This window comes from Muntiacus reevesi, chromosome 3 (assembly GCF_963930625.1).
Source record: "Muntiacus reevesi chromosome 3, mMunRee1.1, whole genome shotgun sequence".
NCBI lineage: Eukaryota > Metazoa > Chordata > Mammalia > Artiodactyla > Cervidae > Muntiacus > Muntiacus reevesi.
This window is the reverse complement of record NC_089251.1, coordinates 205615324-205640515: the sequence shown is the minus strand read 5'-3', so window position 1 is coordinate 205640515 and position 25192 is coordinate 205615324. Positions and strand designations below refer to the sequence as shown.

The following is a 25192-nucleotide window of genomic DNA, read 5'->3' as shown; positions in this document are numbered from 1 at the left end:
ATATGTTAGCAAGGTTGTTTACCTGCATTATACTCTAGACCTGCTTTTTTTTTTTTTTCAATACAGCAGCCACTAGCCACATATGGCTATTGAACACTTGAAATGTGACTGTTCCTTGACTTTGAGTTTCTGATGTCGTGCATAGTTAGTATCAATTTAGACTCCAAATTTGTTCAAGAACCTAACCCAATATTGTATTATGGGACACTTTATATTTTTAAATCCCTCTTAGACCCAGATCAAGAAAAGGTTCTTAGTTTCTTGCTCTGGTAAGTAGAGATTTTTTCTCCACTTGGCTTGCACTCCTGTGAAGTCATGTATTTAATATAGTAATGTCAGTTCTGCCCTGTATGGACATCAAAATCCAACTCCTTTATCATAACTACCCCAATCATCCCACTCCTACTTATCAGGGCTGTTACTAGTCAGACTAGCTGCCTACTACTCCAGGTTCTCTTTTCTTTTTTTTTAATTTAAATCTCATAGCAATACTATGTCTGTGATTTGCATATGTGTGTGTGTGTGCGCGCGCACACACACACACACACACACACACACATTTCATCCAATCATTCTTGGTGTTATTTTACAAGTGTTGCTGAGTTACCCTAATTCTTGATGTGTTTAATAATGTTCAGTGTGCAGTGTTCAGTGGGGCATTGCTTCAAATTTTTAAAAGAAGATCAAACTGCCGTTTTAGGAAGATTAGTTCAGTTACTCATGTGAGTGTGAACATGTGAGTAGATTATGAAAAAGAAGACAGTAACTCAAGATGCCTTTTATTTAATGCCTTTGATGATTACTGAGATATATCAGGTTTTAAACTGAACACAAATCTAGAGGAAACAAATTGATAAATGAAGCCCATCTTTTGTGAATATAAATAGAGTAGTTCCCCTTTGCAACTATATTAAAAACTATTATCACAGACATATTTTTCCTAGAGATGTCATAAGTGAAAAAATACAACGTGAAAAGATTGAGCAGTTAACAGCTGCAAAAATTATCAATATTTTGCCCTTCATTTATTTTTGTCTTTGAACATTTGTCTTGAACAGTTAAATTATGTGTCTTTAGTTTTATCTGAGAATACACAGTTAGAAAGCCAAGGAGAGAAACAATTGTCTGAAAAAGAAGGAAGGTTTTAACAAGAATCAGGCCTATCCATATGGATGGTAAACTATTTTACTTATTTATCCATTTTTATTTTAAATTTTATATTCATGCTGACAAAAAGTCTTTTAAAAATTTAACATTGTGTTCTATTAAGTCTTTCCTTTGACTTGGGTTTAAGTTACAAAGCTTGCCAGGTGGCTCAGGGGTAAAGAATTTGTCTGCCAGTGCAGGAGGTGGAAGAGATGTGGGTTCAATCCCTGGGTCGAGAAGATCCCCTGGAGTAATAAAGACAACCCATTCTAGTATTCTTGCCTGGAAAATTCCATGGATAGAGGAGCCTGGGAGACACAAAGAGTTGGAGATGACTCAGTGACTGACTACATTCACACACACTACTGAGATACATGATTTTCATTAGGACCAGTGACTCACATACTATTTTGTATAATGTTGTATCATATTTTAAATTCTTCAGCATTTTGAATTCTTCAAGGCATAAAACAAGGCTTAAAACAGTCTGATCACATGAACCACAGCCTTGTCTATCTCAATGAAACTATGAGCCATGCCATGTAGGGCCACCCACGATGGATGGGTCATGGTGGAGAGTTCTGACAAAACGTGGTCCACTGGAGAAGGGAATGGCAAACCACTTCAGTATCCTTGCCTTGAGAACCCCATGAACAGTATGAAAAGACAAAAAGATAGGACACTGAAAGATGACATCCCCAGGTGGGTAGGTGCCCAATATGCTACTGGAGATCAGTGGAGAAATAACTCCAGAAAGAATGAAGAGACAGAACCGACACAAGAGCAGCACTCTGTTGTGGATGTGCCTGGTGATAAAAGTAAAGTCCAGTGTTGTAAAGAGCATTATTGTGTAGGAACCTGGGATGTAGGTCTATGAAGGAAGGCAAATTGGAAGTGGTCAAACAGGAGATGGCAAGAGTGAACGTCAACATTTTAGGAATCAGCAAACTAAAATGGACTGCAATGGGTGAATTTAACTCATATGACCATTATATCTACTACTGTGGGCAGGAATCCCTTAGAATAAATGAAGTATCAGTCATAGTCAACAAAAGAGTCCTAAATGCAGTACTTGGATGCAATCTCAAAAATGACAGAATGATCTCTGTTCATTTCCAAGGCAAACCATTCAATCCAAGTCTATACCCTAACCAGTAATCCTGAAGAAGCTGAAGTTGAATGGTTCTGTGGAGACCTACAAGACCTTTTAGAACCAACACCCAGAAAAGATGTCCTTTTCATTATAGGGGACTGGAATGCAAAAGTAGGAAGTCAGAAAACACCTGGAGTAACAGGCAAATTTTGCCTTGGAGTACAGAATGAAGCAGGACAAAGGCTAATAGCGTTCTGCCAAGAGAACACACTGACCATAGCAAACACCCTCGTCCAACAACACAAAAGAGAAGACTCTACACATGGACATCACCAGCTGGTTAACACCGAACTCAGACTGATTATATTCTTTGCAGCCAAAGATGGATAAGCTCTATACTGTCAGCAAAAACAAGACCGGGAGCTGACTGTGGCTCGGGTCATGAACTCCTTATTGCCAAATTAAGACTTAAATTGAGGAAAGTAGGGTAAACCACTAGGCCCTTCAGGTATGACCTAAATCAAATCAATTATTCAGTGGAAGTGAGAAATAGATTCAAGGGACTAGATCTGATTGACAGAGTGCCTGAAGAACAATGGACGGAGGTTGGTGTCACTGTACAGGAAACAGGGATCAAGGTCATCCCCAAGAAAAAGAAATGCAAGAAGGCAAAATGGATCCCTGAGGAGGCCTTACAAATAGTGATGAAAAGAAAAGAAGTAAAAGGCAAAGCAGAAAAGGAATGATATACCCATTGGAATACAAAGTTCCAAAGAATAGCAAGAAAGGATAAGAAAGCCTTCCTCAGTGATCAGTGCAAAGAAGTAGAGGAAACAACAGAAGGAAAGATTAGAGATCTCTTCAAGAAAATTCGATATACCAAGGGAAATTTTCATGCAAAGATGGGCACAATAAAGGGCAGGAATGGCATAATTCTAACAGAAGCAGAAGATATTAAGAGGTGGCAAGAATACACAGAATAACTATAGAAAAAGATCTTTACGACGCAGATAATCACAATGGTACGATCACTCACCTAGAGCCAGACATCCTGGATTGCAAAGTCAATTGGGCCTTAGGAAGCACCACTATGAATGAAGCTAGTGGAGGTGATAGAATTCCATTTGAGCTATTTCAAATCCTAATGATGATGCTGTGAAAGTGCTGCACTCAATATGTCAGCAAATTTGGAAAACAGTGGCCACAGGACTGGAAAAGGTCAGTTTTCATTCCAACTTCAAAGAAAGCCAATGCCAAATACTGCTCAAACTACCACACAGTTGCACTCATCTGGCACACTAGTAAAGTAATGCTGAAAATTCTCCAAGCCAGGCTTCAGCAATACGTGAACTGTGAACTTCCAGATGTTCAAACTAGATTTAGAAAAGGCAGAGGAACCAGAGATCAAATTGCCAACATCTACTGGATCATTGAAAAAATAAGAGAGTTCAAAAAAAGTCTACATCTGCATTATTGACTATACCAAAGCCTTTGACTGTGTGGATCACAGCAAATTGTGTAAATTTCTTAAAGAGATGAGTATACCAGACCACCTGACTTGCCTCCTGAGAAACCTGTGTGCAGGTCAGGAAGCAACAGTTAGAACTGGGCATGGAACAACAGACTGGTTCCAAATAGGAAAAGGAGTACATGAAGGCTGTATATTATCACCCTGCTTATTTAACTTATATGCAGAGTACATCATGAGAAACGCTGGGCTGGAAGAAGCTCTAGCTGGAATCAAGATTGACAGGAGAAATATCAATAACCTCAGATATGCAGATGACACCACCCTTATGGCAGAAAGTGAAGAAGAACTAAAAGCCTCTTGATGAAAGTGAAAGAGGAGAGTGAAACAGTTGGCTTAAAGCTTAACATTCAGAAAACTAAGATCATGGCATCTGCTTCCATCACTTCATGGCAAATAGATGGGGAAACGGTGAAAACAATGGCTGATTTTATTTTGGGGAACTCCAAAATCACTACAGATGGTGAATGCAGTCATGAAATTAAGACGCTTGCTCCTTGGAAGAAAAGTTATGACCAACCTAGATAGCATATTAAAAAGCAGAGACTTTACTTTGCCAACTAAGATCTGTCTAGTCAAAGCTATCGTTTTGCCAGTAGTCATGAATGGATGTGAGAGTTGGACTATAAAGAAAGCTGAGTGCCAAAGAATTGACGCTTTTGAACTATGGTGTTGGAGAAGACTCTTGAGAGTCCCTTTGACTGTGAGAAGATCTAGCTACTCCCTCCTAAAGGAAATCAGTCCTGAATATTCTTTGGAAGGACTGATGCTGAAGCTGAAACTCCAAAACTTTGGTCACCTGATGCGAGACCTGACTCATTTGATAAGACCCTGATGCTGGGAAAGATTGAAGGCGGGAAGAGAATGGTAGGACAGAGGAAGAAATGGTATCCCTGGATGGCGTCACTGAGTCAGCGGACATGAGTTTGAGTAAGTTATGGGAGTTGATGATGGACCGGAAGGTGTGGAGTGTTGCAGTCCATGGGGTTGCAAAGAGTTGGACGCGACTGAGCGACTGAATTTGAACTAAAATAGTTGGAACAGTTTTCACAGTACTTTCAACCTTCAAAGGCAGAAAACACCTAAGTGATAGTAAAGGCTCCCCTCCCAGACTTAATGTCTAAATGTGAAAAGTCTGTGATTTTCGAATATTTTGTTGGTGTTCTGTAAAGAAAATGTGGTTCAAACTCTTAGACTTTGAAACTTTACCACAATGTTCTTAACACTTAAATTCAAGACATTTTTAGTCACTGGAAATTTGAGTGCCTGTTGTGTGAATAAGCAGTAATGAGCTAAACAGACACTGTGCTTGCTCTAATTGAGGTTACAATTTGGAAGGGAAGATGGACATTACATTTGTGAATGTAGCTATTCTACATCTTACCTAAGGAGAAGTGTAGGATTTTACAATTGGTTATGTCAAAGTTGTTTAAGTGAAGATGGTGTTTCTCAAGGTGGCTTCCCAGGTGGGGCTAGTGGTAAGCAACCCACCTGCTATTGCAAGAGAGGTGAGACTCAGTTCCATCCCTGGGTCGTGAAGATGCCCTGGTGGAGGGCATGGCAACCCACTCTAGTATTCTTGCCCAGAGAATCTCATGAACACATGAGCCTGGCGGGCTACAGTCCATGGCTTTACACAGAACTGAACTCGACTGAAGCAACTTATCACACACTGTGTCTCTCAATATGCAGTTCCCAGACAAATAGTATTAGCAACACCAAGAAATTTGTAAGAAATGTAAATTCTAGGGCTGCACCCGAGACCTGCGTGCAGGTTGTCACTTTAGTCGTGTCTGACTCTGTGTGACGCTATGAAATTTAACCGGCCAGGCTCACTTGTTCATGGAATCCTTCAGGCAAGAATACTGGAATGGATTGCCATGCCCTCGTCCAGGGGATCTACCCAACCCAGGGGTCAAACCTACATCTCTTACCGCTCTTGCATTGGCAGGAGCTTTATTTACCACTAGCACCACCTGGGAAGCCCCCATCTGAGACCTACTGAGTCAGAAACATTAGGGATGGGTCTAGCAGTTGTGGTTTTAACAAGTACTCCAGGTGGTTTAAATGGCTAAAGTTTGAGAACGACGGATCTAGGTCATGATTTCTCAGTGTGGGCACGACTGGTATTTGAGACAGATAATTCTTTGTTGCAGAAGACTCTTGAGAGTCCCTTGGACTGCAAGGAGATCCAACCAGTCCATCCTAGAGATCAGTCCTCGGTATTCATTGGAAGGACTGATATTGAAGCTGAAACTCCAATACTTTGGCCTTCTGATGTGAAGAGCTGACTCATTTGAAAAGACCCTGATGCTGAGAAAGATTGAGGGCAGGAGGAGAAGGGGATGACAGAGGATGAGATGGTTGGATGGCATCACCAACTTGATGGACATGGGTTTGGGTGGACTCTGGGAGTTGGTGATGGACAGGGAGGCCTGGCGTGCTGTGATTCATGGGGTCGCAAAGAGTCGGACACGACTGAGTGACTGAACTGAACTGAATTCTTTGTTGTGTGGGCCTACCTTGTGTATTGTAGCCTGTTTATCAGCACCTCTGGCCTCTAATTAGTAGATGCCAGTGGCATCTCTCAGTCCTGTCAACCAAAAATATCACCAGATATTGTCACCAAGGGGCAAATTCTTGTTGCCATCTCCCCTCCTCGCATCTCTCCGTCCACTCGCATGTTAGACAAAGTTCAAATAACATGCTGAGCCCTTTATCTTGTGATCGCATAGTGTGTGATTAAGTGCTCTGAAACAAATGAAATAGGGATTCTACCACGTTTATTCAACAAAGAATCCTAAATTAATTTGATCTCAAATCTAAACAGAGAGAATCTAAATTCTGATCATGCTGGTCTCTCCTTCATCACTTGCTTTCAACTTTTTTCTTTTTTCTTTTCAGTTCTTCCCTGTTTTGACATCTGTACTTTCCTTATCCTTCTCTTTTTTAAAGTAAGGATTGGATAAATACTGTTATAGATTAGTCCTGTTTTGACCTTAAATAGTAACTCATTCTGTTTCTCTTCTAAATTTAGCAATTTGATGAATCTCATGTAATTAAAATGAAGTTTATTTTCACATAAATTAGACTGAAGCACCTGCTGTTTCTTAAGACTTTGAACATATAAAAGTAAAGAAAGTGAAGGGTGCAATTTTCATTTTATCTTGTATCAACAAAAAATCAAAATATTCCCACTGCTGACTTATATTGTATAGAATCCTCTGTCAATTGTAGATTATTTGGGAATTTATTTTCAGGTCCTTTTAAAAAAAAATTTACTCATCCATTTTATTGATATTTTAAAAATTTTCCTAAGCCTTGGTTATTGGATAAGATGTTCTAGTTTCTTATGACTTTGAAGCAAATTCCAAAGCCTTAATATGAGGATAGGTTGCCAGAAGTCAAATAGATAAAAGTAGTTGTAATGAAAAAGCAGAGATCTCTCCCCATCTAGCAGTCATTCATTTTGATAAGTTCATAAACATGTGCATACTTTCTGAAATTGTTAATAAAACCAGTTCAACTGCATGTTTCCACAGGTTAGTTATGCCAGCAGACCCATAACTGGGGCTGTAGGAGTTAATTCTCAGTAACATTTGGCTGATACTGATAAGCGTCAAAGACGGGTCAAGGATATTATATCTCCACTATTAATATTCTTGAGCAAAATAATAGTTAATAAGTTGTTTACCATAGATGATGGGGATGAAGATGATGGTGATCATAAATAATATGTATTAATAGTTGGAAAAATTTCAGACAGGTACGAATCAAACATAACATCACCTGGAATTTTTTTTTTTTTTTTTTTTTTTTCATAAGAGTTCTTTGTTGATGACAATGCAGTATCATGGGGGAAGGATAGTAGCCCAGTACCAGATAGCCCCAATATCCTGGGGATCAGGTATACATTATAGAAAGGAAGTTACAAATAGTGATGGGGAAGGTGGGGATTGAAGAAAGTGTGGTTGATTGGGGTAGGCCTCGTTGTAACCTGAATTTTTGAGGATGCAGCTTGTAACAACCTGTGATGCCCTTAGGCTTATTCACAAAAATAAAATCTCATGTCCTGGGTGAATCCACAATCAGAAGACAGCTTGACAGTCAGGGACAGTCAGGAAAGAGATAGAATAAAATGGTGAGTTAAGAACAGGCAGAAGAAAGAGATGGGGAAAGGCAGGGAAGAAACAGCCAGGATGGCCGGAAACAGCCAGAGAGGCCAGAAACCATCAGGAAACAGAGAACTGGAGACCGTCAGGTACAGACAGCCAGAGCAAAGGGAGCCTGAGCCAGGAGAACTGAAAGCTTTCTGAAGCAGTATATATAACCAATTTGACAGCATGTTTTGAGGGTCAATGTGGCCTCAACTGAGCAGAAGCTCTCACTCCACTTGTAATATATTTATCTATGCATAATGATGTAAGTGCCTCTCAGAAACCAGGAAAGGGACATATAACTAGAGGAGGGATCTGGGTTCAGGGCGGGAGCCTTGGCACAGAGCAGTAGAATGTTGTCTGTGCAATAGGGAGACAGTGTACCCAAACACCATCCAAAATATTAAAAATATTAATTTGCCTTGTAATAAATCCTCATAAGGTGAAGCACAAGGAAAGGAGGATGGGGAAGCCAAAGCCAAGATTTGGGGTTGGGGGGGATGGGGAGGGAAGCTACCCTCATTGTCCCCAGGCCAAATAAACACATGGAGATCCTTTGTTTCATGGTAGGGAGTCCACGATTCTCTCCTCCTTTCTCTCCTTCTCCTCCTCCTCTTCTCCCAATCTTTCTTCTGCGTGGTACTTGTTTTGTGTCTAATGAATTCACAGAGTAAGAAGGGAGAGTGAGTTCAAGGAGTCAGAAGGCTGATTACTGCCACGGCGTTGGACTTTGTGGACACGGAGACTTCCACCTCTAGTCAGGGGAGGACAAATGAGCACAAACAAAGTGTTATCTGCAGAGATGGAGTCAAAGAGGATTTGAACTCGACTGTGTTTCAAAACTGAAGCTATCAGGTTTGGGAGTGCATCTTGGCTGGTCTGGAAGAGCAAGGTGATGGTGGTAGGAGCATCTAGTTGAAGCCATCTTCCTTAGTGGATACTGCCCTCACAAACCTCTCCCCTTTCACTCTAGAAAAGCCTTCACTTCTCCTCCTCCTGGAATCTCCTCTTGGGTTCTTCTAGGCAGGGCATGGACTGGCAGGCCCAGTTCCACTGCTGTGTTTCACCCATAGCAGAGGTTGTGAGATGTGTTTGGTAGTGGAATAGATATAACGTCACTCAGATTTTGGAGGGAGAGGATAATCCGTCCTGCATGGGGAACACTGAGAACACATCTGTGTGCTCAGTCATATCTGACTGAGATGGCGTATGTGACGCTATGGGCTATAGCCTTCCAGGCTTTTCTGGCCATGGAATTTTCCAGGCGGGAATACTAGAACAAGTTGTCATTTCTGACTCCAGAGGACCTTCCCTGACCCAGCGATCAAACCCATGTCTCCTGTGTCTCCTGCATTGCAGGCAGATTCCCGGAGGATAGAGCACATCTGCCATGTGATTAATCAAATGACTGGTTACTGGGAAGGCAGAGGATGATGACCTGCATTTTAAATTCACAGGACAAGGAGGACAGTGAGGGGCAAACCTGAAAAATTCCATTCTTGGGAAGAGGTAAGTAGAATGAAAAGTGAAGCTTCCCCTTAAAGATTCAGGAGGCTAAGGAAAGAAAAAACAACCTATGAAGAATTGGCCCTATGTGAATAAAATACCATTAAAGAACAAGAAGATGTCAGATTAAAACAGGCCAATGACAACAAGAAAACAACAATAGCAAGATTGGATCTATATTAAAGAAACTGCACCACTATACTTCAATGTAGCATGAAGTACATGCACCTTTGCACTAAGATGCATAGCAAGCCACCCTACCCCTCAAGTATTATCTGCTGTCATTAGAGAAAAGCTAATTCAAGGCATAATCCTGATCATAAAGAAACTGGGACCCAATATTCATAAAACTTGCTGTGTGAAGAAAAGTATCGCCTATTATTGCCAGACAAGAAAAATTCAAGATAAGAAATCTTCATCATTAAAAAGGAACCCAATATTCACAAAAATTGCTACATAAAGAAATGATGCAGAATGAATATTTATTGAATAAATTCCTCAATTTTTGTTTTAATTCAGAAGTGCTCATGAAAATACATGGATAAATTAAAAAATGTTGACTTCATTTCATTCAAGCTCTGCTGAACTGAGGCATCCACAGAGTTGCCTTCTCAGACCACACTTTCTCAAATAATTCTCCCCAATCACCCTCTTCATGGAAAACACCACTACCTGAGGTTTTATTGTATCATTTTTATTGGTATATTTTCTGTCTCTGCTACTAGATTAAAAATACCATGTGGTCAGCAAATTCATTTGCTTTAATTTATCTCTCATACCTAAAATAGTGCTGGCCAAACAGAAGGCACTCAATAAATAACTGTTGAATGAATAAATGAATGAATGAATCCATTAAATATTTTTGAAGGGATCTGTATACAAAATAAAAATAAAATAGTGAAATTTTCAGCAACTTCAATCAGATATTTGAGATGGGTCTAATTTATCTGCTTTAAGTTTGACATGTAAACATATTGTGACTTTGCTTTAATACTGTAATTTTAACAGGAAAATATATTTCTAAATGAGTCAGCTAGTACATTTTGGAAAACAGTTGGTGCAATAAGTACTGGGAGAGAGCCATGGGATCAGGCCAATGCAACATTCATTTTACTCTTGGAAATTTTAATAAAACAGTAAGATTGTTGATGTTGCTTCTTATTAGGAAGAATTATCAGAGCAGCATATGCTGAGAGAATACACAAGGATGAGAAGTATAAAGTCTGGTTGATCTTAGTAGTTGAGGTGATTCTGTTAACATTTGGACAGAAAAACAGTGCTCTTGTTGTAACATTCACTGCACTCTTATTGAAACTGAACCTGGCATTTCTTATATTTAATGTGGAGTGAGCATGGTTTATCTTCATTTTCCCTCTTAGCTAGGGCCAGTTGAATGTATCCCTGCATCTGACACATGAATGTATAACACAACAAAGTGTTCTTGACTTTATTACATTGGATATCACATTTGGGGAGGTCCTGTGATGAACATATGTCAGTTTCTGTCCTAAATATTAAAATCAGAATCACCTCTTTAATGGCCACTTGGCATTAAGCTCCAAGTGGTTGGAGTTTAAGCTCCAATCAGCTTCACTGATGCTGCTGCTGCAAAGTCGCTTCCGCTGTGTCCAACTCTGTGCGACCCCATAGATGGCAGCCCACCAGGCTCCTCTGTCCCTGGGATTCTCCAGGCAAGAATACTGGAATGGGTTGCCATTCCTTCTCCAGTCAGGTTCACTGATTCCATTGAATCAGTGGATTCAAAAATCTTTCCCAAGCTGCTGCAAAGGTGTAAGTCATAGACCCTCCATCAGATCCTCAGCATGTTTGTAATAGGAATTTGTAACTGTGGCATGAGACAGTCATGGAAGTTACATGAAAATTATCTATATCTTCCCTGGTGGTGCAAGTGGTAAAGAATATGCCTACCAATGCAGGAGATGCAAGAGATGTGTGTTCAATCCCTGGGTCAGGATGATCCCCTGGAGAAGGAAATGGCAACCTTCTCTAGTATTCTTGCATGGGAATCCTATAAACATAGGAACGTGGTACGCTCAGTTCAGGGAGTACCCAAAAGTCTGAGTCCCAACACAACTGAACAAACACACATACTTTAAAAAAACACAGGTGCTTATAGTCAAGAAATATATGTGGTAAAATTGATTAAAAATGGGCACTTTAGGTCTGGAATTATCCTTTCATTTTTCAAGATAGAGTAAAATAAAAACCCAGAGGTGTGAGTTTATTTTTCTCAAGCCTAAGGATTATTCATTAGCAGAATAAAGACATGAATTGTGGCCTCTTGGATCCCAATTCTTTTGCACTTTCTAATAGGGCATTTAATGTGCAAAAAATCATCTGAAATCTGATTAAATAAATATTTCAGCTAAGTTTTGTTACATAAAATTTTGATTTGTAAAAAATATTACAAAACAAAGAAACATTGAAATATAAGATACAAATAATATAAGCCAATACTTGAGATACAATAGAAAGAAAACTAGCAGTTAGATTCCAAGGCCAGGATGTAGTAAGCATAACATTTTTTTGTCTCTTCTAGTACCTTGTTATTGAGATATCTGAGACAGGCAAAAAAGAGATCAAATATGATATTCACTTGTTTTTCTTCATAGCTCTGAATATCTGCTTTCTGTTTAATGTGTAGCTTTTAGCTGGGAGTGGCTGCTAGCCATTTTACTGTCTCTGTGTGTTTAGGAAATTGTGCTGAGATCTGATGGCATAGTCATTCCCAAGTCATTCACTCCTATTTGTCTGTCTTTCTTTACTATTCATCTGTGCAAATTTAGAGATTTTATTTGCTGTAATATTCAAAATGTAAGATAATAAAATATGAACATAGAATTCTCTAGTATATAAATGTTGTTCCTCACAGAATATCAAATCCTCTGTAATAGGGACCAGTGTTCTTATGGTTGTCTTATTCATGTAGAAGCTGAGGCTCGTAGACGGTGGCTTGACACAAATAACAAACCCACTAAATGACAAAACGTATAACAGGAATTTCTGACTCAGAAACTGGTGATTTTCCTACTGGAGCCCTCATATTCTGTGTGTGTGAATCTTAAATAATGCAGCACAATTTAACAGTTTCTTTAAAAGTCAAATACATTTTTTAGGTGACATAGTAAATATGTACCCAGGCAAAATGAGACATATGTGTGTATGTGTATATATATATATATACACACACACACACACACACATATATATATATATACATACATATATCCTGTACATACATATATATACACACACATACAAACCTGTATGAAAATGCTCATTAGAACATTATTTGCATGGGCAAACACCAGAACCAATCCAAAAGTTTATCAACTGGTAAATGGATAAAAAAAAGTTGTATATTTGTGTTCAGTTCACTCAGTCGTGTCCAACCCTTTGCGACCCCATGAATCTCAGCACACCAGGCCTCCCTGTCCATCTTCAACTCCCAGAGTTTACCCAAAATCATGTCCATCTAGTTGGTGATGCCATCCAGCCACCTCATCCTCTGTCATCCCCTTCTCTTCCTGCCCCCAATCGCCCCCAGCATCAGGGTATTTTCCAATGAGTCAACTCTTCTCATGAGGTGGCCAAAGTACTGGAGTTTCAGCTTCACCGTCAGTCCTTCCAATGAACACCCAGGACTGATCTCCTTTAGGATGGACTGGTTGGATCTCCTTGCAGTCCAAGGGACTCTCAAGAGTCTTCTCCAATACCACAGTTCAAAAGCATCAATTTTTCGGTGGTCAGCTTTCTTCACAGTTCAACTCTCACATCCATACATGACCACTGGAAAAACCATAGCCTTGACTAGACGGACATTTGTTGGCAAAGACATGTCTCTGCTTTTTAATATGCTATCTAGGTTGGTCATAACTTTCCTTCCAAGGAGTAAACGTCTTTTAATTTCATGGCTGCAATCACCATCTGCAGTGATTTTGGAGCCCCCCCAAAATAAAATCTGACACTGTTTCCACTGGTTCCCCATCTATTTCCCATGAAGTGATGAGCCCAGATGCCATACAAATCAACAATAAAAACAACTAAATCCTGATGCATGCTACAAAATGAATGAACCTTGAAAATATTATTGTATGAGTCCACTCATATGAGATAGTCAGAAGAAACAAATTTACAGATACAACCCAAAGACTATCTGGTGAGATTGCACCTAGTCGGCTCTGGGGAATTTTTAGGGGATGATGGAAATAATCTAAAACTGAATTTTGGTAGTTACTGTCCAACTCTGCAGATTTATTATGGCTCTTTGATTTTTGTACTTATAATAGGTATTTTAAGAATATACATTATACCAAAAAAATGCGAAGCGGGTGGCAGTGGGGAGGAAGAGAGAGAGAGACAGGGAGACACTCAGAGACTGTTAACAGCAGGAGAAGCGATGGGGACCATTCTAGATGTAATCTAAGCTTCTCAACTTTACTAAAGGTGATGTTGATTGGTTCACTGAGATAAAGTTTTAGGAACATGATTATTTTACTGGTGGCAGAAACAAAAAATGTATTATTTAGAGTTGAGGAAACATTTAACCCCTGATTCCTTTTATGTAGTGTTGCTCTTTGTTATTCAGTAACTCAGTCATGTCCAACTCTTTGCGATTCTATGGACTGCAGCACACCAGGCTTCCCTGCCCTTCACTGTCTTTCAGAGTTTGCTCAAACTCATGTCCATTGAGTCGATGAGGCCATCCACCCATCTTATCCTCTATCACCCCTTTTCCTTCTGCCCTCAATCTTTCCAGCATCAGGCTCTTTTCCAAAAGTTGGCTCTTCACATCAGGTGGCCAAATTATTGTAGTTTCAACTTCAGCATCAGTCCTTCCTCTGAATATTCAGAGTTGATTTACTTTAGGACTGACTGGTTTGATCTCCTTGCAGTCCAACAGACTCTGAAGGGTCTTCTTCAGCATCACAGTTCAAAAGCATCAATTCTTCAGTGCTCATCCTTCTTTATGGTCCAGCTCTCACATCCATCATGACTACTGGAAAAACCATAGCTTTGACTATATGGCCCTTTGTCAGGTATCTTTGGTTTTGATTTGCATTTCTCTAATAATGAGTGATGTTGAGCATCTTTTCATGTATTTATTAGCCATTTGTCAGTCTTCTTTGAAGAAATGTCTGTTTAGGTTTTTTGCCCACTTCTTGATTGGGTTGTTTGTTTTTCTGGTATTGCTGCACTGCTGCTAAGTCACTTCAGTCATGTCTGACTCTGTGCGACCCCATAGATGGCAGCCCACCAGCCTCCCCCGTCCCTGGGATTCTCCAGGCAAGAACACTGGAATGGGTTGCCATGTCCTTCTCCAATACATGAAAGTGAAAATTGAAAGTGAAGTTGCTCAGTCGTGTCTGACTCTTCGCGACCCCATGGACTGCAGCCTACCAGACTCCTCCGTCCATGGGGTTCTCCAGGCAAGAGTAGTGGAGTGGGGTGCCATTGCCTTCTCCACTCTGGTATTAGCTGCTTGTATATTTTTCTGATTAATTTTATGTCAGTTTTTTCATTTGCTATTATTTTCTCCAATTCTAAGTGCTGTCTTTTCACCTTGCTTATAGTTGCCTTCATTGTGCAAAAAGCTTTTAGGTTGAATTAGGTTGCATATTTTTGTTTTTGTTATCATTACTCTGGGAGGTCAGTCATAGAGGATCTTGCTGTCATTTGTGTCACAGAGTGTTCTGCCTGTTTTCCTCTAAGAGTTTATAGTTTCTGGAATTACATTTAGGTCTTTAATCCATTTTGAGTTTATATTTGTGTATGGTGTTAGAAAGTGTTCTGACTGTTTGTCGATGGCATGATTCTCTACATAGAAAACCCCAAAGATGCCACCAGAAATTTACTAGAGCTAGTTAATGAATATAGTAAAGTTCAGGATATATAATTAATACACAGAAATCTCTTGCATTCCTATATGCTCTTAATGAAAAATTGGAAATAGAAGTTAAGGAAATAATCATATTCACCATTGCAATGAAAAGAGTAAAATACTTAGGAATAAACTTACATGAAGCAACAAAAGACTGATATGTAGAAAACTATAAAACACTGATGAAAGAAATCAAAGATGATACAAACAATGGAGAAATATTCCATGATCTTGGGTGGGAAGAATCAATATAGTGAAAATGATTATACTGCCCAAAACAATCTGTAAATTCAATGCAATCCCTATCAAACTACCAATGATGTTTTTCACAGAACTAGAACAAACAATTTCACAATTTGTATGGAAACACAAAAGACCTCAAATAGCCAAAGCTATCTTGAGAAAAAAGAATGGAACTGGAGGAATCATCCTTCCCAGCTTCAGACTATTCTACAAAGCTATAGTCATCAAGACGGTATGGTACTGGCACAAAGACAGAAATATAGATCAGTGGAACAAAATAGAAAGTCTGGAGATAAATCCACACACCTATAGAGACATCTTATCTTTGACAAAGGAGGTAAAAATATACAGTGGAGAAAAGACAGTCTCTTCATGTGATGCTGGGAAAACTGGTCAACTATATGTAAAAGAATGATCTTCATTTTTGAATGTTGAGTTTTAAGCCAGGTTTTTCACTCTCATCTTTCACCTTCATCAGGAGGCTCTTTAGTTCTTGTTTGCTTTCTGCTGTTAGGATGGTGTCATCTGCACATCTGAAGTTACTGATGTTTCTGCCAGCAGTCTTGAGTTCAGCTTGTGCTTTATCCAGACTGGTATTTATGTATTAAATTCATAGATAATTGTTCATAAGCTCTTTTACTTGAAATAATGCATCTTAACTGTCTTTTAAAAAATTTTGAAAAATACATGTAGAAAGCGTCATATAGTTGAATAAAACCCTCAACCATTTCATATATACCTTCCAAAACTCTTGAAAGGAAGGAAAGTAAAACAGAAACTATGATGAGAGAAGACATTTTATGCAGAAAATTATTTTACCTGGTATATTTTGTGTTCAATAAAGTCAAAATTTGATCAACATTTTGTATATATAATGTAATACATATATATGCTTATATAATGATAATAAATTTTAAACATGATAGTTTTCAAGTAACATTTTAAGAAATATATCATTGCTTAGTAGTTTTTACTCAACAAGTTAAAAGTATAATGTAATTTTTATTTTAAAGAAATGTTTACCTTATATGTTTGAGACGGATTATGATCTATTCAGAAAACTCAGTCAGCATCTACTGTCACTCCACTTACTTCCCTAGTTAAATAATTGAATAGAAAATGTGTTAAATCTGATGAGTCCTAGGGAAAAAGAATACATTTTAGTTTAATGACCAGTGAAGATTTACTGACTCTCTGTGGAGTCACACATTTTTCTAATTTTTAGCTTCACCATGGATTTCCTCATAGCAGCTGTGTTCATTCCAACAGTAAGATCACATTCTTATATTTATAATGTTTTTAAATATTTAACTTCTCTCTCACTAATTTCAATATCTATATTTTAAAACTACCTAGGAAAACAAAATTTTAAGAGCACAACACTATGATATTTTTAAGGTGTTTTTTTTTGTTTGTTTGTTTTAGTGGAAACTAAGATGTCCTCAAAGAAACATGACATGCCAGTTTTGAACATTTCTAGAATGTTGAGACTTTTGGAGTTACCAGCCATGTTAAAGTAAACTATGATACATTGATGTTCAGTAGCTCAGTCATGTCTGAGTTTGTGTGACCCCATGGACTGCAGCATGTCGGGCCTCCCTGTCCTTCACAATCTCCTAGAGACTGTTCAAACTCATGTCCATTGAGTCAGTGATGCCATTCAACCATCTCATCCTCTGTCGTCCCCTTCTCCTCCTTCCTTCAATCTTTCCCAGCATAAGGGTCTTTTCCAGTGAGTTGGCTCTTCACATCAGCTGGCCAAAGTATTGGAGCTTCAGCGTCCTTCCAATAAATATTCAGGGTTGATATACAGGACTTATAAAAAGGAAAAAAGTAATTTTCTAAAATGAAAAGAAATAAGATGTATTTGTTCTATGCATACTAAACATACATGAAGCCAGTCTATAAATCTATTAACATGCCTATTTTAATTGAATATATATAATATGAACCCTCTAGTAATGTTAAATATAAAATATTCATGCTAAAAATGTATGCTGAATTTATATATTGCTGGGTTCTTCTCTAATCAACGGAATTTTTAACTAATTTTTGCCTTGATTCTGAAAGCAGAGACAAATAAAGATAGAGCCTCCGTGGAACATGTGTTCTATGGCAGAGGATCACAGTTGACAACTGCCACTGCAAACAGCGCTGGTGGCCATCTATGTTAACTCTCTGAGGCCCCTTTGGTGACTTAGGTGGATATATTGTAGTCAGTTATCAAAGTTCAGGATGTATGTGTATGCCCATTGCTCAGTTGTATCTGACTCTTTGTGTCCCCATGGACTGTAGCTTGTCAGGCCCCTCTGTCCATAGAATTTTCTAGGCAAGAATACTGGACTGGGTTGCCATTACCATGTTAATTTTCCTGGAGTGTTCACCAGCTCTTCCAGTAACCAAGTACTCTCCAGGGGTGAAAAAGACCATTTGAAGAAAGGTGGGCCTCAAAGTACACTGGAAAGAGATTTAAAACAACAACAACAACAACAACAACAATTGAGGAACAAAAAATACATGCAATATGAATCCAAATCTAAGGGTATATTTCCAAGTAAATGTTACCAACTTCCAGTAACTGAATAATTGGGATTATTCTTAACTTCTTCAAGATTAATTTTAGTGCTACAACTAGAGTTTAAAGAAAAAATTGGGAAGATATCCATACCATAAGGCCACCCTTAGGTATTATCAACTTGCAAGTCTTACATAAGGAAATACATACTAAACATCTTTGTTCAAATCATGGTCCTGGATGATGTGGATATAAAGCAAAATAGAATATGGAATTTGTACTCAAGATAGAAAACCACATTAAGTTTTTTTCTCTCTTCTCAGCATATAACCATAAATGAAGTAGTTTTCTTTTTCAAATTAGTAACTGCAGTGTTCATGTGAGTATTCAGTGGTGATGAGAGATTCAAATTTTAGCTTTATAGGTACTCCCTAGTGACTGATACAATAGGTTTCAGAGGCCCATTAACTCTACCTGGTGACCACATAAGTAATACACACTCTGTTGTATGAATGGGTTACATTTTTCATAATGGCCTGAAAATATAAAACCTGTCTTTCTCTCCCAATTAGTTATCCTCTTTTGGCATATAAGTGGAAGAGACATAGTGAAGTACCAGGAGTTTTATCTGTTTGAGCTCAAGTAATACTTCCCAAGGTGACATTTCATGGCTAAAGAGGCAGTCTTCTTGGTTTTGTTTTTGAAAACACACTTATTTAGATTGAGATTTAAGATGGTAGTTTTATTTCCACAGGAATTTGAAAATGCTTAGCAAGCATACACTTGATTATTTCCTTTTACAAATATATTGAGGCTTCTGAAATTCAATAATAAACTCTTCTTTTTGGCCAGTTGCCTGTATATTTATCTAGGAAATTAGTATCATTGTGACCAAGTTGTAGTTATATAACTGTGCCCTTACTGCTAGATTCTGGGTCTCTCTCATTCTGCCCTATCAGAATCTTGGGAAGTAGCATAGAAGGTCACTGCAGGTCCCAGTGAACATCAGTTTGACTTCACAACTGCTAGGCTTTGTGAACTAGAAGGGAAAAAAAAAAAAGTTGGGCACTGTGAGCAAGTGTAGCAACATCAAATGAATTTGATCAGGAGATATTCCCTAGCCCAGCCAAAGGTTCTTTATACATGGGATTAGTCCCACATGAGAATGGTGACCTTTCATGTAATGATGTGGAGAAGTGACCATTTCAGATTAAATTTCAGAGTTTTTGGTGGGGTGGTTAATGGTAGAGTACATTCTGACTACAGATCCAAAGGAAATTTGAGATTAAATCCAAGAGAAATATATTTATGAATGCAAATTTAATTGCTTAACCAATTTTTACTGATTAGGGCCTTCTGTCTTCTATAACAGGAGCAGGATAAGCTAAAGAAAAAGAATGTGTTTTTTTGTTGAAACTATGCTGAAACATGGTAGTATTTATTAATTTGTTTTGCTTTTCAGTAAAACTTAAAACCTAGTGACTAAATGGGATCTTTTTGGAGTAGTTGAGATGTTCTATATCTCAATTGTGATGGTAGTTTGGCTGTTGTTCAGTTGCTAAGTCATGTCCAAACTTTATGACCCCATGGACTGCAATATACCAGGCCTCCCTATCCTTAACTGTCTCCCAGAATTTGCTCAGATTCATGTCCATTGAGTCAATGATGAGTTGTTGATGGACAGGGAGGACTGGCATGCTGCAGTCCATGGGGTTGCAAAGAGTGGGACATGACTGAGTGACTGAACTAAACTGAACTGATGAGTCGTCATCTCCTGTGTAGTGCAACAACTTTATTTTGTTCCATTTGTATCTAATCTATTGTATTATCATATCATGCACTAGATTCAGCTTCCCTTTAGGCAGTGCTGACTCCCTTGGTTAAACAGGCTCAGCCTGTCAGCTAAGTCCCTCTTTGGACTCTCCCCATAAAATGGTATCTAGGCAAGAGTTGGTTTCCTAACCTCATGCTGCTGAAATAATATTCACGCATTGCATTGCCCTCTGGCATCTCTGGACTCCAGTGCTTTTACACTGTTTCCTGTGGTTTGCTTTCTCTCTGTTGGTCTTAATGGTGAACTCCTAAACTGGTGGATCCCAGACTGGCATCTCTCATTTGCATTGAACAGAAACTAGCGGTGCTCTCTTATCTACTTAGCCTGCGCTTGACTTATGATGGTTCTACCGTGTCCCTGAATCATGACCTGAATCAGCCTCCATCTGGTCCTCACTCTTTGATCTCCTGGCTACTTTGCATGTCCAGTTCTATTCATGTTGCTCTCAAATGAGTCAAATGATACAATGTGACTCCTCTCATTAACCAGAATGATGTGATCAGAACAGGACCAATCATAATGTCTTTGGGGCCAGAGCAAGAATAGAAAGGGAAATGCTTTTTCACAATAAATATTTAATTCATAAGTCATGCTGATGGATTGTTAAATAAAATGTAGTCCAACCTGTTATTTAACAAATATGTGGCCCTGACGAACTGGAAAGTTACATTTGAATTGAGAATGATTTGACTCTGGGCTCCTCTTGTGGCTCAGCTGGTAAAGAATCCACCTGCAATGTGAGAGACCTGGGTTCAATCCCTGGGTTTGGAAGATCCCCTGGAGAAGGGAACGACTCCCCACTCCAGTATTCTGGCCTGGAGAATTCCAAGGGGTCGCCAAGAGTTGGACATGACTGAGCAACGTTCACTTTATGACTCTTTAGATTTCTGAATCAAAGCTCAGTGGCATAGGAGAACCTGGCATCTGGCATGTGGCCAACCTATCATCTCAGTGCCTTTAGAAGCCTCAAACAAACATGTGGAAACTCCAGCCTGCATGGGGAAAATGCTCACACTCTTCTGCAAACAACTATTTGTCCCCTACCATTTGTCAGTCTCAGCAGTGTCCACATAGGTGGTTTAATCTAGTCTAATGGAGGAAAGACCCAAGGACTGAACTCTCCTAGGCTCTGGAACAAGGATCCGGTAAAACTTTCTTAGAGTCCTGGGCAGGTATGGACTTCAGATGGGTATATTACCAATGGATAACTATGGTACACCCTTGGCCATGGAATCCTTGCCCCATGAGTAGGAGTGTGACTAGAAGGGATTCGAATAGAGTATCCTGGAGAGTTCAGGAGTTAAGGTGGCCTTCATCTATGTGCAGTGTTGATCCACGCCCAGGAGTTTTCACAATCTCACGGGGAAGAGGTGTGTGCCCCTGTGCACCACCTTTATTAAGTACTCTGAGGTCTTCTCTTTAACCATTCTGTGCTCTGGTTATCCTTTACTTGTTCTCAAGAGGACAAGTCACCGATGTAATCTACCAATGTAATCTACAATATATTTTAGGCCCCATCTTAAAGGAGAAGTGTTCAAGGAATATTAAACAAGGAATAGGTATTATTTAATATTCACTGTACCTTTTTCCTGTCATGCATGTAAAAATTGCACTTGACTCTTTCTAGGTTGCAGTAACATGCATTCATAAATTCAGCAGTTAACTTCCTTAGCTTTACCAATAGCTCTGTTGATTATTTCTTTAAATAGTATGCTTATCTTATTGTGAAATGTGAACTTTGCAGTAAACCTATATATTAAAATATGACTAAAAATGAGAACAGATAAAAGAAGTAGAAATGCCACGTTTTGAAGGATCTAGTATATTTTTCACACCAAAGGGAACAAAAGTTATTGAAGTCAATTGTCCTGTGGCAAAATGTTATTACAGAATATAAAGGTTAATGACAATAGTGGAATATTCTTGCTCAAGTGTGGTAAATTATGTTTTAGGATTTGAGGAAATGCTAAATGTATTGAAATAGGAAGTGAGACATAATAAGCAGAGCATTTTTATTACTTAGTTGATGTATCTATAGGTTTTGAGTTTGCCTTGAAGAAAACACTATGGTTCCCCTGTTAGTTTACCTTCTTATTTGCTTTGCTTCTTAAGACACTTGATGTCAAATTCCATTATTGGTAACCATGATTAACCTTATTTTTTAAAGATTTCACCTTTACTATTTAAGTAAAGACTAATTTAAAGGTAAGAAAAACATTGTTTGTGACCCATGTCAACAAAGTGTTTATTGCCAAATCCCCAATTTAATGATTTTCTTCCTTTAAAAAAAAGAATAGACCCATGCATTACAAACTGTGTGGAAATAACAGTCCACACAAATCTTTATTTTTCAGAAAATTTTAAGTTTTTTTTTTAAATGCATTTCATATTGTTTAAGATGGGAATTATAATGTGATGTTCCTGAACTTTTAAAATAATGAGACCCATAATTTGGAGCACCAGTAACATTTTACAGAAGCTAGTATTCTTGAGAACAGAGACTGATATATGTTTGGTGGAAACTTCTTACAAACAACATGTCTAGAAATATGAATAGTCCCCAAATCATATTAGAAACCTACTGTTAATTGATGTATCACTAATAACTTATTTCAGTTTTTAAAGATTGTTGCCAAAACTTCTTTCTTACAAAATTGTCCTTTAATAAACCTAATGTCGTTCTATCTATAGTGTTAAAAATTTACAGTAAAATTAAAATTTGAGATGATAGAATAGTATAAGTAGTATTACACTTGTGAGAAACTGAAAAGGCTATCTATTAAAACTTTAGTTTTGTAAAATCTGACTTTTTAACTATTTATATAATTAGTAATTTACATCGAGTCTTGAAACTTTATGATGCAGCACTAAAACATAGAGATTTTTGTCTATATATTGAACTAGAAATCTAGTTCAGTGTTGGTTTCTTCACTAGGTATCAGTATGATTAAGGGCAGGTTAGTGGATCTCTCCAGATTCTTTTACTAATCAAGAAAATGGTGATAGCATTATCCTCCTAAAAAAGCTTGTGATATTAAAGAAATGACATATATATGGAATGTACCTGGCCCATAGTGAGAATATTGATTACAGTTAACCTCTCTTCTCCATACATTTTCTTAAATTTCAATTATTATCCTGAGGAGGTATCTAGCTTTCATATAAAAGGTTAAAATTTCCTCAGAAACTTGGAAAACCTAGGGAAAATTTAGTATGATGTTAAAGAAGAAAAGCAGAAGTATAGACAGTGTTGGTAGCAATGAAGAGAAAGCATATTACATACATGCTCAGTCACACATGTGCGTAATATGCCCAAACAACACACAAACTAAATCCCACATGAAATAACTCATTAAAAAATCAGCAGGGAATAGACTGTGAAACTTGCTATTATGTTAGGATTTATTGAACTGAACTGCTGCATTTTAATATGGCAAACTGAAGGACACACGACATTTTTAATGAAAAGTTTATGTCAATATGAAAATAATGACATTTGAAGTGTTGATTTTTGGCTTCTTAGTAAGGATCATTATATAGAACAATTTGTACCCCCACAGAGCCTTATGAAACAGAAATTATAACCCTTAGCAGTCAGGAGAGATTACAAATATAAACTGAGATAACAGAGTCAGGGCCTTATCTGAATGCTGTGTTCCAGGTTTACTAAATGGATGTTGGAAGAATTTGGGAAAAAAAGGAGAATCAAGAAAATTATGTAAAGAAAAATTAAATATAAATTTATGTCTTTTAAAAAATAATTAGAAGATGGTAAGGAAAGACTAACTTTACTTTCAAATTAAAATTATTCTAAAATATGGTTTTTTGTGCTTATTTGTTTTTTAAAAAAGAGCAATTTCCAGGAGGTTTTTTGTTTGTTTTTGTTTGTTTTTTTATTGTTTGTCTCCAGTATTCTTGCCTGGAGAATCCCATGGATGGAGGAGCCTGGTGGGCTACAGTCCGCGGGGTCGCAAAGAGCCAGACACGACTGAGCGACTTCACTTTTCACTTTAACAGGACAAAACCAGGCAGAGAAGTCTCCAAGGAAACCCTTAAACACTTCTTTGCTGTTTGCCATTTGGCCCTCCAACTTTTAAGCTCTTACTGTATTTCCTTTTAAAGATTTAAAACATTTATTTCAATCACAAATGCAATCTAAGTGTGAATAAATAAGTGTATTATCTTTTAAGACCTCCCCGCTTCATGTTCCTTTAAAGAGATGAGGTGGAGAGAGGCCTGAGCAAGATGGCAGCTGCATGTCAGAGCGTGAAGGGTCTGGTTGCCTTAATAACCGGCGGAGCCTCAGGCCTAGGCTTGGCCACAGCGGAGCAACTGGTAGGGCAGGGGGCCACTGCTGTCCTTTTGGACCTGCCCAACTCAGATGGGGAGGCCCAGGCCAAGAAGTTAGGGAAGAGCTGCGCCTTTGCCCCAGCCGACGTGACCTCAGAGAAGGATGTGCAAGCAGCCCTGATTCTAGCAAGAGAAAAGTTTGGCCTTGTGGATGTGGCAGTCAACTGTGCAGGCATTGCAGTGGCCAGCAAGACACATAACTTAAAGAAGAGCCAGGCCCATACCTTGGAAGACTTTCAGCGAGTTATCAATGTGAATCTCATAGGCACCTTCAATGTGATCCGCCTGGTGGCTGGTGAGATGGGCCAGAATGAACCAGACCAGGGAGGCCAATGTGGGGTCATCATCAACACGGCCAGCGTAGCTGCCTTTGAGGGCCAGGTTGGACAAGCTGCATACTCTGCTTCCAAGGGGGGCATAGTGGGGATGACACTGCCCATTGCTCGGGATCTGGCTCCCATGGGTATCCGGGTGATGACCATTGCTCCAGGCCTATTTGGCACCCCGCTGTTGACCACCCTCCCAGATAAAGTGCGCAACTTCCTGGCCAGCCAGGTGCCCTTCCCCGACCGACTTGGTGACCCTGCTGAGTATGCTCATTTGGTACAGGCCATCATCGAGAACTCATTCCTCAATGGAGAAGTCATCCGGCTGGATGGGGCCATCCGCATGCAGCCTTGAAGGGGGAAGGCAGAGAGAACAAAGGTTCCTCTGTCCCTCCCCCTCCTGGAGTGCTTACTCCAGCTTGGAAGGAAGCCCAGTAGCCATTTTGTAACCTCTGCCTATCAGTCACCCTGTGTGCCTAATAAAGTCTCTGTTTCTCACAAAAATAAAAAATAAAAAAAATAAAGAGATGAGGTGCTCAATGTCTCTTCATAGCCTATTTGGCCATAGTTGTCCCACCTGTGGTTTTAAAAA

General features: G+C 38.8%; 1 protein-coding gene and 1 pseudogene across 1 annotated transcript in view; both read left to right on the top strand.

The window, feature by feature from the left end:
* DPP10 (dipeptidyl peptidase like 10) overlaps positions 1–25192 on the top strand; it is a 707061-nt gene that overhangs the window by 291016 nt on the left and 390853 nt on the right. The window lies entirely within an intron of this gene.
* On the top strand, positions 24156–25095 carry LOC136163399 (3-hydroxyacyl-CoA dehydrogenase type-2 pseudogene; annotated as a pseudogene).